This window comes from Empidonax traillii, unplaced genomic scaffold, assembly GCF_003031625.1.
Source record: "Empidonax traillii isolate 1590-97213 ecotype Southwest subspecies unplaced genomic scaffold, ASM303162v1 scaffold18:size2335232, whole genome shotgun sequence".
NCBI lineage: Eukaryota > Metazoa > Chordata > Aves > Passeriformes > Tyrannidae > Empidonax > Empidonax traillii.
In genome coordinates this window covers 674,232-689,267 of record NW_020955211.1, presented here as the reverse complement: position 1 = coordinate 689,267, position 15,036 = coordinate 674,232, and the positions used below count along the sequence as shown (strand labels likewise).

The window sequence follows — 15,036 nt, the reverse complement described above, 5'->3', positions numbered from 1 at the left end:
TTTGTTAGGCTACGAAGCTATAGGTGTTGGGTCTCCTGAAACCAGGAAAATAAAGGATATATGCTTGGCCAAGGCCAGCTGCTCAATTCACTTTGTAAGACTCTAACAGGAGATACCACAGAACACTGAGAACCTCATCTAGAGGTACTCTCTGCATGCAAAAACAACTCTCCTTGGAGGTGTGACGTTGCAGACATAAAAGCCCCAGTGTACATTTTCTAAGATGCCTGAGCAACAGTGTTGACTTGCGAGCACTTCATTAATATTGCTACACTATGCTCAAATTTTATTTTACTTTATCTAAGAGGTCTAACACCAGTATTGCTTATCTTGCACTGGTAATATATTTTTTCCAAGTTTCATTTTATGCAATTCAAGTATCAGAGATGGCAACAAAGGAAGTAATTGCAATGAAAACTGACTTCCCTAAAGAGACAAGATATTCCAGGCCTATTAGAGCCATTTCGTACCTAGTCACAGTTCTGGATTTAGGGTAAGAGCATTAGAAAAACAAATGAAACCAAGGACTATGAAGGGGACACGACATGTGAGAACAACAACAAAACCAGCTAGGGATAGAAGCTACTCTGAAATAAGTAAAAAATATCAAACAAAAAATTAAGTATTTGTATAGACTATGAAGGTTTAACTATTGTTCTAAAATACTTTTTAAACAAAACTTGAAGTGATACAGTTCTCATGGGACATGCTTCATTTAAAGCCCTGACACTCATTTAAATCGCATGTTAACTTAAAGGAAGATCACACAATCTTGATGACATACCTACTCATAACTTGCCACCAGACCTCCCAGCTACACTGCACTCTAAATCTACAGTAACAGGCTCATCTCCAAGTGTTGTACAACTCACAAGTTTTATATCAACAGCAGTACAATGAAACCTTTTTTTAAAGTATGAGGCTATAACCAGTAAAGCCAAAGATTAGTTACATAGGAATATGTATTTATATCGAGACTCTTAAGGGGAAGTAACAAAAAAAGTTAATGTTCTAGTCATCTTCCTGAAGCTCAAGGTTGCAAAGTAGGATAAAACATTCACATAACAAATCCACTGAGGATACCAGTAACTTTTCTACTACTTTACTATGTAAAAAGTGAAAGAAATGCTGCTAGAAGCCAAGTATTTACTTGCAAGCAGCAAGAACAGGATAAGGACAAATCTCAGTAAAAGTCAGAGTATAGCCTTGGGAAGACCAAAGAAGCAAACGTCTCCACAGATCAAAGATCCTCCCTTATGATCAAGCAGTAGTCTGAGACTAAGCACACACACTTGAGAGGAGCTATGGCAGCTCAAAGCAAATTTTCTAAAACAAATTGTTTCATGCTTACAATTAATTTCTGATACAGTAGCTGCTGCAAAAATAGTCACAAGTAATCAATTGAACAGATAACTTCTTGCTATATTACCTAACCATGAAATACCTTTACCAGTAGGAAAAAGGATGGAAAAGAAACACAGCAATATCAAAACAAGTAATTACTACAATGCACACACAAGACTTATAAGGTCATCACAACAGTAGAAATATATCCAACAAGTGGATATGACTCTTGTAAGCAGCCAAAAAACCATTCCCAATTCTCTAACACATTGCTAGCTTTGATGACTATCAAAAATATGAAATGAAAAAAAAAAAGACAAAGTATGCAATTTTGTTCCCAGTCTGATTAGATTCAAAAGCCAGCTAAGGCAAATGAAGGACTGAATTGATCAACAATTTACTACACACGCCTATAATTTCCACTCATACATATCATGACAGCAACAAAAGTACACAAATCAATCTGTTATATAGATAACAGATGGATAATTCAATACTACATTATCACCCTCACACATCCTTAGGAATAAAACACCAAGTATCACACAACACAGAGTACTGTTAAAAGATCAACCTCCACATCAGAGATGTCTTTTGAAGACCACATAAAAACAGTAATGCATGTCTAAAGGCAGGTATGAATATATTTATTCTTTGTCACAAGCAAAAAAGATTTGGTAGCTTTTTACTTTGCTCAATTCAATTTCTTCTGAAGATGAAATAGATCACACCAGATGAAAGCAGTTAAAAAGAGTCAACGTGCACTTGATATCCCATGGGAGTTAAAAAGCCACTATCAAACTTTTCAGTACAGGCCACTGCTGCAAGACAATCTGCCAGTGTGCCCCACACCAACCTGTGCTGCATACCAGTGGGTATTATGAAAGAGATATCCCTCCTGCTTGTCAGGCGAAGATATATTGTGTACACTACATAGATATATCCTCTGCAACAGAAAACAGTTACACAACAGGAGATGTTTTTAGTTTTACTAAATGTTTTTAGAAAAATCTTTCAAGAATACAGGAGACAGATATTCTTCTGGGGTTCATATTATCACTGTACGAAAATTGGTTAAAATTGCTGCTAATTTGGAGCCTCCCCCAAAATGGGTTGTCTCCAAAAGGTACAGGCTGCCCAGAGGCTACACAGGGATCATCCAGATCACTACAACTATCAGAGACTGGAGTCATTCAGAAAGGCATTTCCCCACTTCAGCAGCCCCATCTGGACAGCGAAAATGCCTGACAGCTCCCAGAGAATGACAGTTGGTTACAGACTGCCCTACACAGAGATGCAGTGTCCGTTGTTATCATTTTGACCCAGCAAGCTGTATCCAAAGAGGGATCATCCTGCATGGGATCCAACAAAGGCTTTCTTTGGCATTCCAGATGCTAATGAACCACAGGAGCAATCCGCACATTCACAATGGATTCAGCAATCCACCCTCACAGTACTGCCCCAGAGGTATCCACATACATACCCAGAGTTTAGCATGGGCTGGAAGCCCAGTGTTGGGAAGACTTCAATATTTCCCCATACTGTAAATCACTCAGCTATGTGGACGATGTTATCTGCACCACTGGTCCCATTGAGTAAAAAGCAGGAAAAGCACTGTCACCAAAGCAATGCAAAATCATGGCTGGGAAACTAAGCCCAAGAAAATTCAGACAACTGCCACAGAAGTAAAATTTGAAAGGATAATTTGGCAGGGACTTCACAGAATGATGCCCAAATCAGCTGAACAAACCGTACTTTATAAGGTAGAGCTGCAAAGTTATTGGTCTTTGAGGCAATTTATATCATCTTTGGCCCACATACGATTATTAAATAATATAATAATAAAAAAGGTCAGTTCTTTCCAGAAGAATAGAGTTACCTTTGAATAAGCCAATAAACATTTTGAGTTTGAAGCCCTGGTATCTTGACGACCAAGTGGCTTATTGGACTCTCTGGCAGCATGAAGACGGATGGCTGTGGTGGGTTGACCTTGGCTGGATGCCAGGTGCCCACCCAGCCACTCTATCACTCCCCTTCCTACCTGGACAGGGGAGTGAGTAAGGTGGAAAAACAACTCATGAGTTGGGATAAGGTAGTTTATTACAGCAGAAGCCAGGTGAAAGCTTGCACATGCAAAAGTGAAGCAAAAGATGGCATAGTTTATTCTCTACTTCCCACGAGCAGCGATGTCCAGCCACTCCCGAGAAGCAGCGCTCCAGCACACATAACTGTTCCCCAGCAGGCAGCCATTGGAGACAAGGAATGCCCACCTTCCTGCTCCTTGCCTCAACTTTTATACCTGAGATGATGTCATATATGGTTTGGAATATCCCTTTGGCCAGTTTGGGTCAGCTGCCCTACTTGTGTCCCCTCCCAGGATCTTGCCCTCGATTGAGGAAGGAATGTTACAGTGCTGATGCTCAGCAGCAGCAAAACACCGGTGTGTTATCAACTACTACAGGGAAGCGAACTCCAGCTCAGCCAGACCCAATACAGTGGCACATACTGTTGAGCTTTTGGTCTCAGAGTTTGATCCCACCATCACAAAACTACAACAGCTTTGGGCTGCTTATTCAGCCCTCACTGAAACAGAAACAATCATCCAGGAGGTCAAGGTAAACTGACAGCACAATTCCCAGACTGACAGCCGGTACTGTCAAATGATTCCAGTCACTAAACCAGGAAGGTGCAACAGACCAGCACTGTCAAGTGGAAATGGTACATCCCTACACCTGTTTTATCCTCCCTACATAGAGGATAAAACAGTACAAATCGTTCTGGGTAATGACAGTGGGCCACCGCCTTGGGCGCAGCAGGTCCCACCACATGAGCAATTAACCCAAGAGAAGAATGGATACTTCACTGATAGTACATCAAGATACTTGGAAGCAAAACTGCAATGGAAAGCAATATCCTTTGAAATGGCTGGGCAAACCTTCCTAACCTATTAAGGGAGGGGGAGAGCAGGCAATATGTCCAATTAATGGCTGCAGATATGGTGCTGGAAAAACCAGCAGCTTCAGAAGTCTTTTTGCTGAGTCTTGGGCAGTATTTAAAGGTCTCACAGTGTGGGCTAGTAAATGACAAGCAGTTGACTGGATAATACACAGCAAACCTCTTTAGTGATAGGATTCAGTGTGCAAAACCATTGCTTTCTCTGGGTGAAACATGTAGATGCCTACACTGCACCTCATGGTGAGCCAGTGCAGGAATAGAATGCTGTTGTTGATCAATTAACTAAGGTACGTATTTCTGCAATAACCTCCAACGAGGACATGTGAGCTAAGTGGGCTCATAAGAAGTCAAGTCATTCACAGAGAGTTGCTACCTACAAATGGAGACAAAAGGATGAACATTCCTTCCTCCAGAGAACCATTCAAAACGTCTTTTCAAAATACCTGCAAAACATTAGAAGCAAGAAAACTGCTGCAACAGCCCTGGGGAAAGACAGAGCACTGTGTGGCTGCAGGCCACACTTGACAGATATTATTACACTGGGCCTCTTCCAAAGGGCCAGGGTTGCAATAAATACTGGTGATGGCAGACACACGTACAACCACCTGACTGTATTGCCTACTTCCATTTCCAACCAGAAGGTCACTAAGAAAGGCCTTCACTTTTTAAGCCAATGGTTAGGTATTCCCACTTGTGCTAAATCAAATAAAGGTTGTCATTTCCAGGAGAAATGGTCCAGTTGTGTGCTGGTGAAAGCAAAGTAACATGAGTTTATCACATATCCCCATCAACCTTGTGGAGCCAGTTTAGTAGAGCATACGAATGCCTTAGCAAAAAACAATTGTGCATTCTTCTACCCACTTGGCCTTTGGTGGAATTGGCCAACAGTGCTGGCATGAGTATTAGTAAATCTGAATAGAAGAGTGTTAGTCCAAGGTTACAGCACTTACAAACTATTGTTAGGCCACCACCATATAGCAACACGCACTAGGTTCCTGTCTGAAACTGAGGAGAGTTGTGTACTCCAGTACTGGAAGGGCAATCCTGTTTACAGTGATCCCTGCCAAGATACTGGCCCAGGTGCTGGAAACTACATTCTTGATTTCAGGACACTTAGCCAAAATTTTTTAATATGTTCTGCAACATATATTTTGTAAAAGGTTATGCTTTCCATTATTTCAGCAGAAAGCAGATGAGGGCACTCTCCCAGGAACACTAACCTGCAGTGACCCACAAGTGACAGTGATGCTCCAAGTCACACTTGCCCAGCACACTTTTGCACATAATGGACACTAGTGAGAACCAAAAGGCCACATTTAATTCTCACATCCAAGATGGTCCATCTCACATCCAAGATGGTCTCATATCCTTGATGGTCAACATCCAAGGATGACAGGAAAGGGAGCCTTGAATATAGGTATGTGGGAGAAGATCACCATCCTTTAATGACCCTTTCAGGGACTGCTTTATCTTGCCCTTGCTATGTGCTACTGCCATTTTACAGAGAAATAAAGATTGCTCTCATCAGGAAGAGTTACTCTCTTTCTTTCATGCAAACTGCGATGTTAAAACATCTTTGGCATGACAGAGTTATGAAGATACATTCCATTCCACAAAAGAAAGACCATAATAACTCACTGCCACTATCAAGCCGTGAAATTTGTGACCTATGGAAAATATGAAGGATAATTGTTCTGCCTGAGTAAATTACAAGGGCAATTTCTCATGGGAATTATAAGGTAATTTCACATAAATCACTACATCTTACTTCAACTTATTAAATAATAACTTAAGCCCACTTTAGCTTTTGAGATCACATTCTAAAGAAATGCATTTTCAGGCCTGCAAAGCTGTCAGCAAAAAGAGCCTCGAGCCATTTCTAAAGTTGGACCCTTACCATACTGCAGCAGAAGAGCCATTTAACACACCAGTTTTGAGAATGGTTATTTTAACTAAACAGATTTAATCACCCAACATGTGCATTTTACACAGTCACTCATTACATTCTCACAGATAAACTGGTGAAATACAGTCTAGAAAAACAATTAGGTGGACTGGTTGACCTGCCAGGCCTAAAGGGCTGTACTGATCAGTGGCACAAATGCAACTGGACGCCAGACACTAGAGGTGTATCCCAGGAGTCCATACTGGCTCCAGTCCTGATCAACACCTTCATTAATGACCCAGATGGCAGAGCAGAGTCCATTCTCAGCAAGTTTGCAGATGACACCAAAGTAGGTGTCATATCCAATATATCTTTGGTATATATCCAATATACCAGAGAGTCATGATGCCATCCAGAGGGACTTCAACAGTCTGGAGAAAGGGATCAACATCATCCTCACAGAGTTAAGCCAAGGGAAGCACAAAGCTCTGCATCTGTAAGGGGCAATCCCATGCACTGGTACAGGCTGGGAGTTGACCAGATGGAAAATAGATTTGCAGTAATTAAAATTCTCATAGGTATCATATGTAGCAAAAACTTTATTACATAGGAATGGCTTTTATAAGAATAGCTTGGTTCTTTCAAATTAGGTACCACATAAAGTTCTTCTGAAAGGACTACTCTAAATTAATGTACTCAAAATTGTGATCAAATACATTAACATTGCTTCAGTACAAACTTCAGTAAACAAGCAGAAAGCAAAAAGTATTTTTGCTCTCTGTCAGGATAAAAAGGATGCATTAAAATCCACCATAAATCCTTAATCTCTTCCATAATGAGATTGGGATCCTTAGTACCATAAAAACTGGCTCCCTAATTTGAGGTCAGGGTACAACATGCTTGCAAAAGGAATTAAAATCAACTGAATTTAAACACTCTGAATATAAATAACCCATAGAAAAAGAAAGAATATAGCATAAAGTCTGCAATATAGCAGAGATTTAAAATGAACAATAGCTTTTTTTCCCCTCCCCCTCTTTAAATGGACTGCTCTAAGTAGGCAAGGCTGACTTGGTCAGCTTTCAAGTTTCTTTTCTTCACTCCTGCTTTAGGGCACATGAACAAGGTTCAGAGAGAACTCTATTAAAGGAAGCTGACTTGTAAAGCAAAATAATCACTGCCACTCCAGAACAGTCCCAAAGCAGTAAGCACTGTTGCTGTTATTGATAAAACACAGACTACAACCACCTTCAGTACATCAACAGATGTAATGGTGCAGTTTCACACAGACTTAACTCAACTGGGAAGGGATACAGGGAGCAATCATAAATTACAGATCTGTATCTGCTTGTAAAAGAAAAAGCTATGACTTCCTGAAAAGATGTGGATGAAGTGGGTAAGAAAAGTTATGATGGATTATGAATGCACATTAATGAACCTCATAGAACAAAGCATGCAACTATTCTCAATAATTATTAATGTAACCCTTTAAACATCTGTTAAAGACATCAGAAGTAAGAAATTTACTGCAACACAGGTCAATTGTTTGACCCATTTCACTCTTGTCTTTCTTGTCTCCTCTCTTCTACCTCACTTCACATTGTCCTGATCTTCAATGTCAGTGTCTTTCATTTCAGTGTTTTTAGTCAATGGATTATATAAGCCCTTCTCCTATTCCAGTTTTCCTCCTTGATGCAGATCCTTGTCAGCCAATCCCAAGACTTCACAGAATTTCTCCTTCTCCTGGTTGCATATCCCTACCAGGTCATGGTCCCAACAGTATCCACCGACACATTTCTCTGCACACTGGCTCACTTCAGCAGACTGACCCTCAACTCCACTCCTCTCCACACCAGTTTACCTACTTCTCCTTATGCTCTCTTCTAATCTCAACTTATTCTCTTATTCTCTTCACAGTAAAGCAACATCTCAACCTTGATATGGAAGCCTTCACCACCAATATTTATTAATTTGTCAATGTTATAGGCTGTAGACCTCAGAAACTTACTGTGGGAAACATCAGCCTTCTAAGTGTACAAGGCTGACCATCATCCTGCAGTTTAGAAATGTACCCTGGTCCTACTGCTACTTAACATCTACGTACATTAATTCATTTGTTTCACTGGAGGTGGTTTAATAAAACTGAATCAAAGACAAAGGAAAATAGAATAGATTTTGAAGCAAAGAATAATGAGAAACAGAGAAATTAAAAGAGAGTGGTAGAATAAATGGAATACAAATTTACTTACATTATCTTGGCAAATTATACCATCTTTCCTTGATGAAACAGACAAAAGAGAATGCAGAAAAGCTGGTCAGAGGTGGGGGGAATTCAGTATTTTTTTCATTCATATAACAACACGGGAGATTAAACGTGAGGAAACTGGATTAGAAGATGTGGAAAAAAAACCCCAAACCTCAGTATGAACGATTAAACAAAGACAACTGCAAATAGCACTGAAACAAGAGTTTAGTGATAATTTCATTAATTGTGTTTCATAAACATAGCCTTAGTATTTGCATATCTGAACTTCCTCTTATACAGCTTCATCCCCATTCCTCATCTCCTATCACTGGTTCCCAGAGAGAAGAGATCATCACCATCCTCTCCACTGCCCCCCTTGAGGAAGCTGTAGCCTGAAATACGGCCACACTCAACCCTCTCTTCTCCAAGGTGAACCCAATAAGCTCCTGATTTTCCCAGTATGTAATGAAACAAAGACAACCTGGACCGTTCAGCCCAACAACTTAAATCTAAAAGTAAACATGACTGTTCTTTTTAAAGTAATAGAAGTATATAGAGGGAAAAGCACCAAGGGAAAGCACCGTAAGCTAGTGACTGATACTAAACAAGAAAAAAAGAGTCTATGAAGGTTGGAAATTAGACTGCCATTTTTGAAACAAGACAGAAAGGTTATGTTGTGGATCATAATTTTTAAGATGAGTAATTGTTTTATTATATGGATTGAAGGACGTTACTTACAGGCCTGCAACAGAAAGCAAATGTACAGATAATAAAAAATATGTATCTGTGAGTGGAAAGGACAAAAGAAAAACAAATCTTGTGGTCGTCTAGGGTTAATCTAGTCCTGTGCCTAAAAAAACAATAATTAAAAAAACCCAAACAAAAACAAAGGTTTCCCAGACCTTAAGTTGTGTGGAAACATTTCCTCATAATCCCTTTTTGTTCCCAAGTATGAAAGACTAATAACCTTTTTTTCGTACAAGTATGAAGACAGGAGATTCTGAAAACAAGCAGGCTACTTGTGTAAGAAGCAAACTTTTTTTTTTTTTTGTTAACTCATTTAAGCCTTGATTAACCCTACACACTGGGGACTATGACAGAGAGATAGATGATTTTACAACAGACAAACTTGTGAAATACCCTTCTTCTGCAGACATTTATACAGTAAATACTGTATTAGTACACCAGGATCATGGATGTACAACAGCATGGATTAAAACACTAGAACAGTACCATGGAGATCAACTGGAGTCATAAAATCCAAGAAAGAGCACTGGTAACAGAATGAAAGGCAGTGGCGGAGTATGAGACTGTACCACTTACATAAATCAGAAAACATGATATGACTCAATATCACCTTCAGCATTCTTTGTCAAAAGGGAAGATAAATGCAGCAAAGATCATGAAACATCATTACCAGTCAAGAAAAACCCAAAAGACATGGTGAGAACTGGATAGGCAGCAACCCTTGTCACTGGAAATAATCAGACTGATGAGATCCATCTGTCCTCGTCCTCATAAATGCAGGATGCAAAAGCATAAGTATGGAAGGATGAATGAAACCTATGAGGTTACAAACACAAGTCAATGAAAATTATTTTGTTCAAAACAGAAGTCATGTTTCCATCTATCCAGCAATCCATTGAGAGCTGCTGCATTTTAAACTCGTTCATTTTATTTAGTTACACATCCTGTTTGGCAGAACCTTGGTATCTTAAACCAGAGTGTTTGCCAAGTGACATATGTTGCACAAAACACAGGAACTTCACCACTGCAGCAGGAACAGCCTAGGTTATCATTTATTGCCTTTAGCTTTCAGCAGAATGCATAAAATGGCTGGTTTCACTGAGTATTTTCAATAATAACTACGATATGTTGATGGGTGCAGGGAAAGCAAGAAAATCCCTTGCTGTAAAAAGCATAGTTAAGTGCTCACAGGGCTTGAAGTGCTGTTACAACAGCACTCCTCCAACTAATGACTGGTGTCTTCCTTAGAAACACCCTATCTGACCTCAGCCTACTAAATAAATCAGAAATCTTGCTCTCTTTTGGCATCTCTTAACATAAAATCTACATGTATCCTTTTAGAGGCTACTGTTAAATTCCATTCGAATTCTCACAGAGTCTCTATGCAACTTATGTTTCTCAACAACAATAAACCCAATCATTTTAGATGTGTACCTGAAAAAGTAAGTTTCAAAAAATAGCACTAACCATGGACTTTGCTTCTCATTCATACCCCACTGCTTTTGTCAGTACTTGTTCTTTGCTCACATGGTCTCAAGTTATACCTCAAAATGTTACTTGATTTTATTTTATGCTTCCAGAACTTTAAGATAATCTTAACACACAAAGCCCTCCACACTTTTATTCCCACATACTTTTAACAGTAAATTTACAAAAACTCATTCAAATATTTTTTGGACACAAATTATTAAGTAACCTACAGAAATTAAGACATATTGAATCAAAATATTTTTCAAGAAAAGTTTTTACATATTTCTGCAGGAATATGTTCAATCATTATTTCAAAATGGTTTTAGCCAATTCAACACCTCTGAGCAGCACATAAATAATACCCTCTCCTTCTTGTCTTGGCCAATTGGAAGAAACTGAATTTGAGTACTGGTAAGATTGACAGGACACTAAAAAGAGTCCTTCATTTATCAGAGAGAAATGAAGGGGGTTATTCATTAAGGAATATGTTGTAAATCCTCCCTGTCTTTCAGCAAACCTACACATTTAAGTTTTATATGTTCTGACTGCCTTATGAAGGAGGAAAAAAAAACAAAAAGGGGGAGAAAAAAAGGGGGGAAAAGGGGAAAAAATGGGGAGGAGAGGTGAAAAAGAGGGGGAAGAAAAGAGAGAAAAGGAGAAAGAGAAAAAAAGAAGGGGGGGAGAGAGATTAAAAAGAGAGAAAGGGGGAAAGGAGAAAAAGGGAAAGCAGAAAAGGACAAAAAAGAGCAGTATCAAGCAGAGACGAAAGAAAGCTACCATGCACTAAACTACAAATATTGCATGTCTCAATGGTTCCACCTCCTTCCAAACTAGTTTTATGAAGTCACAGAACATTTAGTTATGCCTTGAAAAAACAGCCTCTATTTATTTGATGGATCCAAAGATGGACCACATAGCATGATGAAAACAGAACTAGGGTCACTACTTAGAGAACATCCAATGTTTCTTTCTGCCATTTTGACATTAGACTGAGTTACAATGCCTTAAGTAGAGACCTTTTTAAAAATCATTCACAATACTTTGACTATACAGACTGTCATTCTAGACCAGACTGGTAAACCATTCTGGTAACAATTTGCGCACATCAGCTTGCACCAGATATTGTTCTCAAAACACAAGATAACTAATGTGGTATACCTGACCAGTACCACACAGAATATGGCAGCCGTGTCATAACCTACTCCATGAAGTATTTAATCCTAATCATTATAAATTGTTTCAAAGTATAAACCAGCTTGTTTGGCTTCATTTGTGATACTTTTCAAATCTTTGTTTGTACTAATAGCTGTAATTTTAGATAATACTACTATGAGTACCCCAGTAGATTTATTCATCTCGAATATGACAAGCAATAGCAGATCTAATTAAGCACTGAATGGAAACCTGGTAAGTTAAAAATTCTTTTAAATAATCTTCATTTCATTGTACACACCATCATTTTGGACTATGTAACATGGATACTTTTGTCAATCTGTAAAATGGGAACTTCAGAACAAATCCCAACCTCTTAGCTCCCTTTGAGCCATGACATGTAAAATGGAAGCAATATGCTAAGAATAAGTTTGTTTTCAATATGCAAGCATTTCACACCACAGTTCCCCTGTATTCCCATGTAAGGAATCAAGAAGAAACATACTCTCTAACTGAACATTTTGTGGTATCAGCCACATGCAGGGAAATAACTTCCACAACAACAGATTCAATCGTATCTTGGTTTATTTGACACTCAGCAGCCCTGAGGTTCTTTCACTTGACAAGGAAGCAGATAAAGCAACACAATGGTGAGTTTGTATTTTGGATCAGATCTCTTAGATTACCTGGAGCCTGCCTGCACACATACCTGTGCAGACCTCTGCCTCCATTTGTCAAATGAAGGTCTGTGTTTTCTATATCTGCTTTTGGCTACTTGTTGGCTCCTACCTCCTACATCTCTCATTTTCATCTGTAACAGTGGTGGGGATCACCGTATCAATCAAACTAGCTGAGTACGCAAGGATTAAATTGAACCCCCTTTCCGTTTTTTCTGCATGCACTAGTCGACACACATACATCAGTCGTCCAGTAAAGTTACTCCTAAAAACTAGCTCCTGATTTCAATCTACAGTACAAGACACTAGTGATTTCAGATCTGCAGAAAAAAACACCCCAGTAATATGAACTGGAGTCTAACACATAAGTAATTAAAAAAATGAGGTTCAGTTATAATTTTGGGATTGAACTGCAATTTTCTGTAAGTTAGAATACAATACTGATGTTTTTAATGAGGTAACACCTATAAAGACAGAGGAGTACCCCAAATCAGAAAAGGAAACAAAAGGCCGTATCCATATCAAGTGACATATCATCAAGACACTGAGATATTAAAAATGCCTGTCATCTCGTAAGAAGACTTCCATTTCCACACCAAACACTTTTCCTTTAACAGATAGCTTTAAAATTCTGATTAATGCCAATGATTTCTCCTTTTTTTTTTTTTTTCCTACTCCAAACTGTAAGAACACTCATCTGCAAGCCTACAGCACACAGCCTGAAAATAGTCTATGGTAAAAGCCACCAACCTGTCAGTGCCGCACCCCCGTGTTTGTGTTCCAAGTCCCAGAACCAACCGTGGGTTCACTGCTCCAAAGGGTCTTTGGGACGCACCCCTTCACACACCAATTCCCAAAGCACAGCCGCGCTCAGGCAAGCAGATACTTATCTGGTACGGTCAGAAAGGTGTGCAAATCAAATTTATAAGAGAATGATATACAAAACGTATATATTTTGAAACATGCATCAGATCTAATAAATTAGTTTCAAAGAAAAAAAAACGAGGAGCGAAGGCTTAAAAAATAAACAGACAAACAAAAAAGCCACTCCCAGGGGCTATTGGGAATCACATCACCGCAACTCGGAGCAGTTGGAAGTCGAAACTAACAGAATGTCAACACTTGACCGCTTCCCATGGTCGGACACCCCGAGGTGAAGGAATGACAGCGCAAGTGGAGCAACGCCAAAGTCCGGAGGGGCTCTGCCTGCCCTGCCTTCAGCCATCTCCCCACCGCCGGGATGCCCTTCCAGCCGGACCCGCGGGTGGGCACCCGCCTCGGGAAGGCTCCCCGGGAAACTTGGGCAGGAGGGAGCGGAGCGCGCCGAGCTCTGTCCGCGTCGGGAAAACCCGTCCCTGGCTCGGGACACAAAGCCCGGCGGGCGGAGCGGGGGTGCCGCGCTCAGCCGCCCCCGGGGCCGGGCCGGCCGGGCCGGGGCTCCCCCGCCCGCAGCGCCGCCGCAGCCGCCGCAGCCCCGCAGCCCGCCGGGGCAGCGCCGGTCCCGGCAGCCGCACGGCCGCGGCCCCGGCGGTGCCCGGGAACCCTCCCCGGGGCTCCCGCGGGAGTCGCCACACCCCGGGCAGCGCGGACGGAGCCGCACGTGTGCCTAGGCAGGGGCGGCACCGGCAGCGGGACCGCTGCGGGGCCCGCGCGGGTCGCCGCAACTCAAACTACCCCCTCCTTCTCCTCCCGCAGCCCTCGGGTGAACGTGGCGCAGGTGGAACTCACGGAAGGAAGACGCGCCGCGCCGCCGAGTCCCAGCCGAGCTGCCCCCGCGGCAGCGACACGGACACAGCGGCGGACACAGAGGCGGCCGGCGGGGCCGTGTCAGCGACCCCCTTCCTGCCCCGCCCTGGGACCGCCCCCGCCCGCGCCCCGCCCCGCCCCGCCCCGCCCGCGCGGGGGACGCGGCGCCGCTCACGTCGGCCGCGCGCGGGGCCCGGCAGAGCCGCTGGGGGGCGCTGTGCCCGCACCGCGCCGTGAGGGGACCGGGCACAGGCGGGGGAGGCGCCGGCAGCGGCTGGGGGGGTTCGGGGCGGGCAGGGGAAGGTCTCGGGGTCCCCTGGGTAAGGGTCTCGGGGTGCGCCTCGCAGGTCCAAGCGGTGCGAGCCCGGCGGGCTGGGAACATACCGCTCCGTACCGTGTCCCCCTGCCCTCGATCGGGACACGGTGGTTCCCTGTGCCGTCGCCCCCGGAGGGGTGAAACCCCTCGGTACCCGTCCGGCTGCGGTCAGCGAAATGAGGGGAGGGCTGTGCAGACCCCTCTGTGCGGGGCGGGAGCGGGACAGGACCCGAGACAGCGGTGAGCCGGGGTGAGGGATCCCAGGACCCAGGATCCGCAGACTCACATCCTGTGTGGAGAGTGGCACAGGCAGTTCCCCATCACGAACACGACTCTGTTTGGAGGCTTGTGGAGCTCCAGTGTACTTGAATGAGGTGGTGTTTTCAGTGGAATTCATAACATAAAATAGGAAGCTGAAGCTTGGGCCTTACATTGTGTTCCATACCCACTGCACATGGAAACACTGCTCAGCATCTCTGGCTGAACAGGTTTGTATGGG

At 42.4% G+C, this 15,036-nt stretch overlaps 1 protein-coding gene across 1 annotated transcript in view; it reads right to left on the bottom strand.

Moving 5' to 3' along the window:
* Positions 1-14,294, bottom strand: part of PAM (peptidylglycine alpha-amidating monooxygenase) — a 117,169-nt gene extending 102,875 nt beyond the window's left edge. The window contains exon 1 of the mRNA XM_027896726.1: positions 14,204-14,294. The gene's annotated coding sequence lies outside the window, so the exon portion shown is untranslated. The remainder of the gene's footprint in view (positions 1-14,203) is intronic.
* Positions 14,295-15,036: the final 742 nt, after the last annotated feature.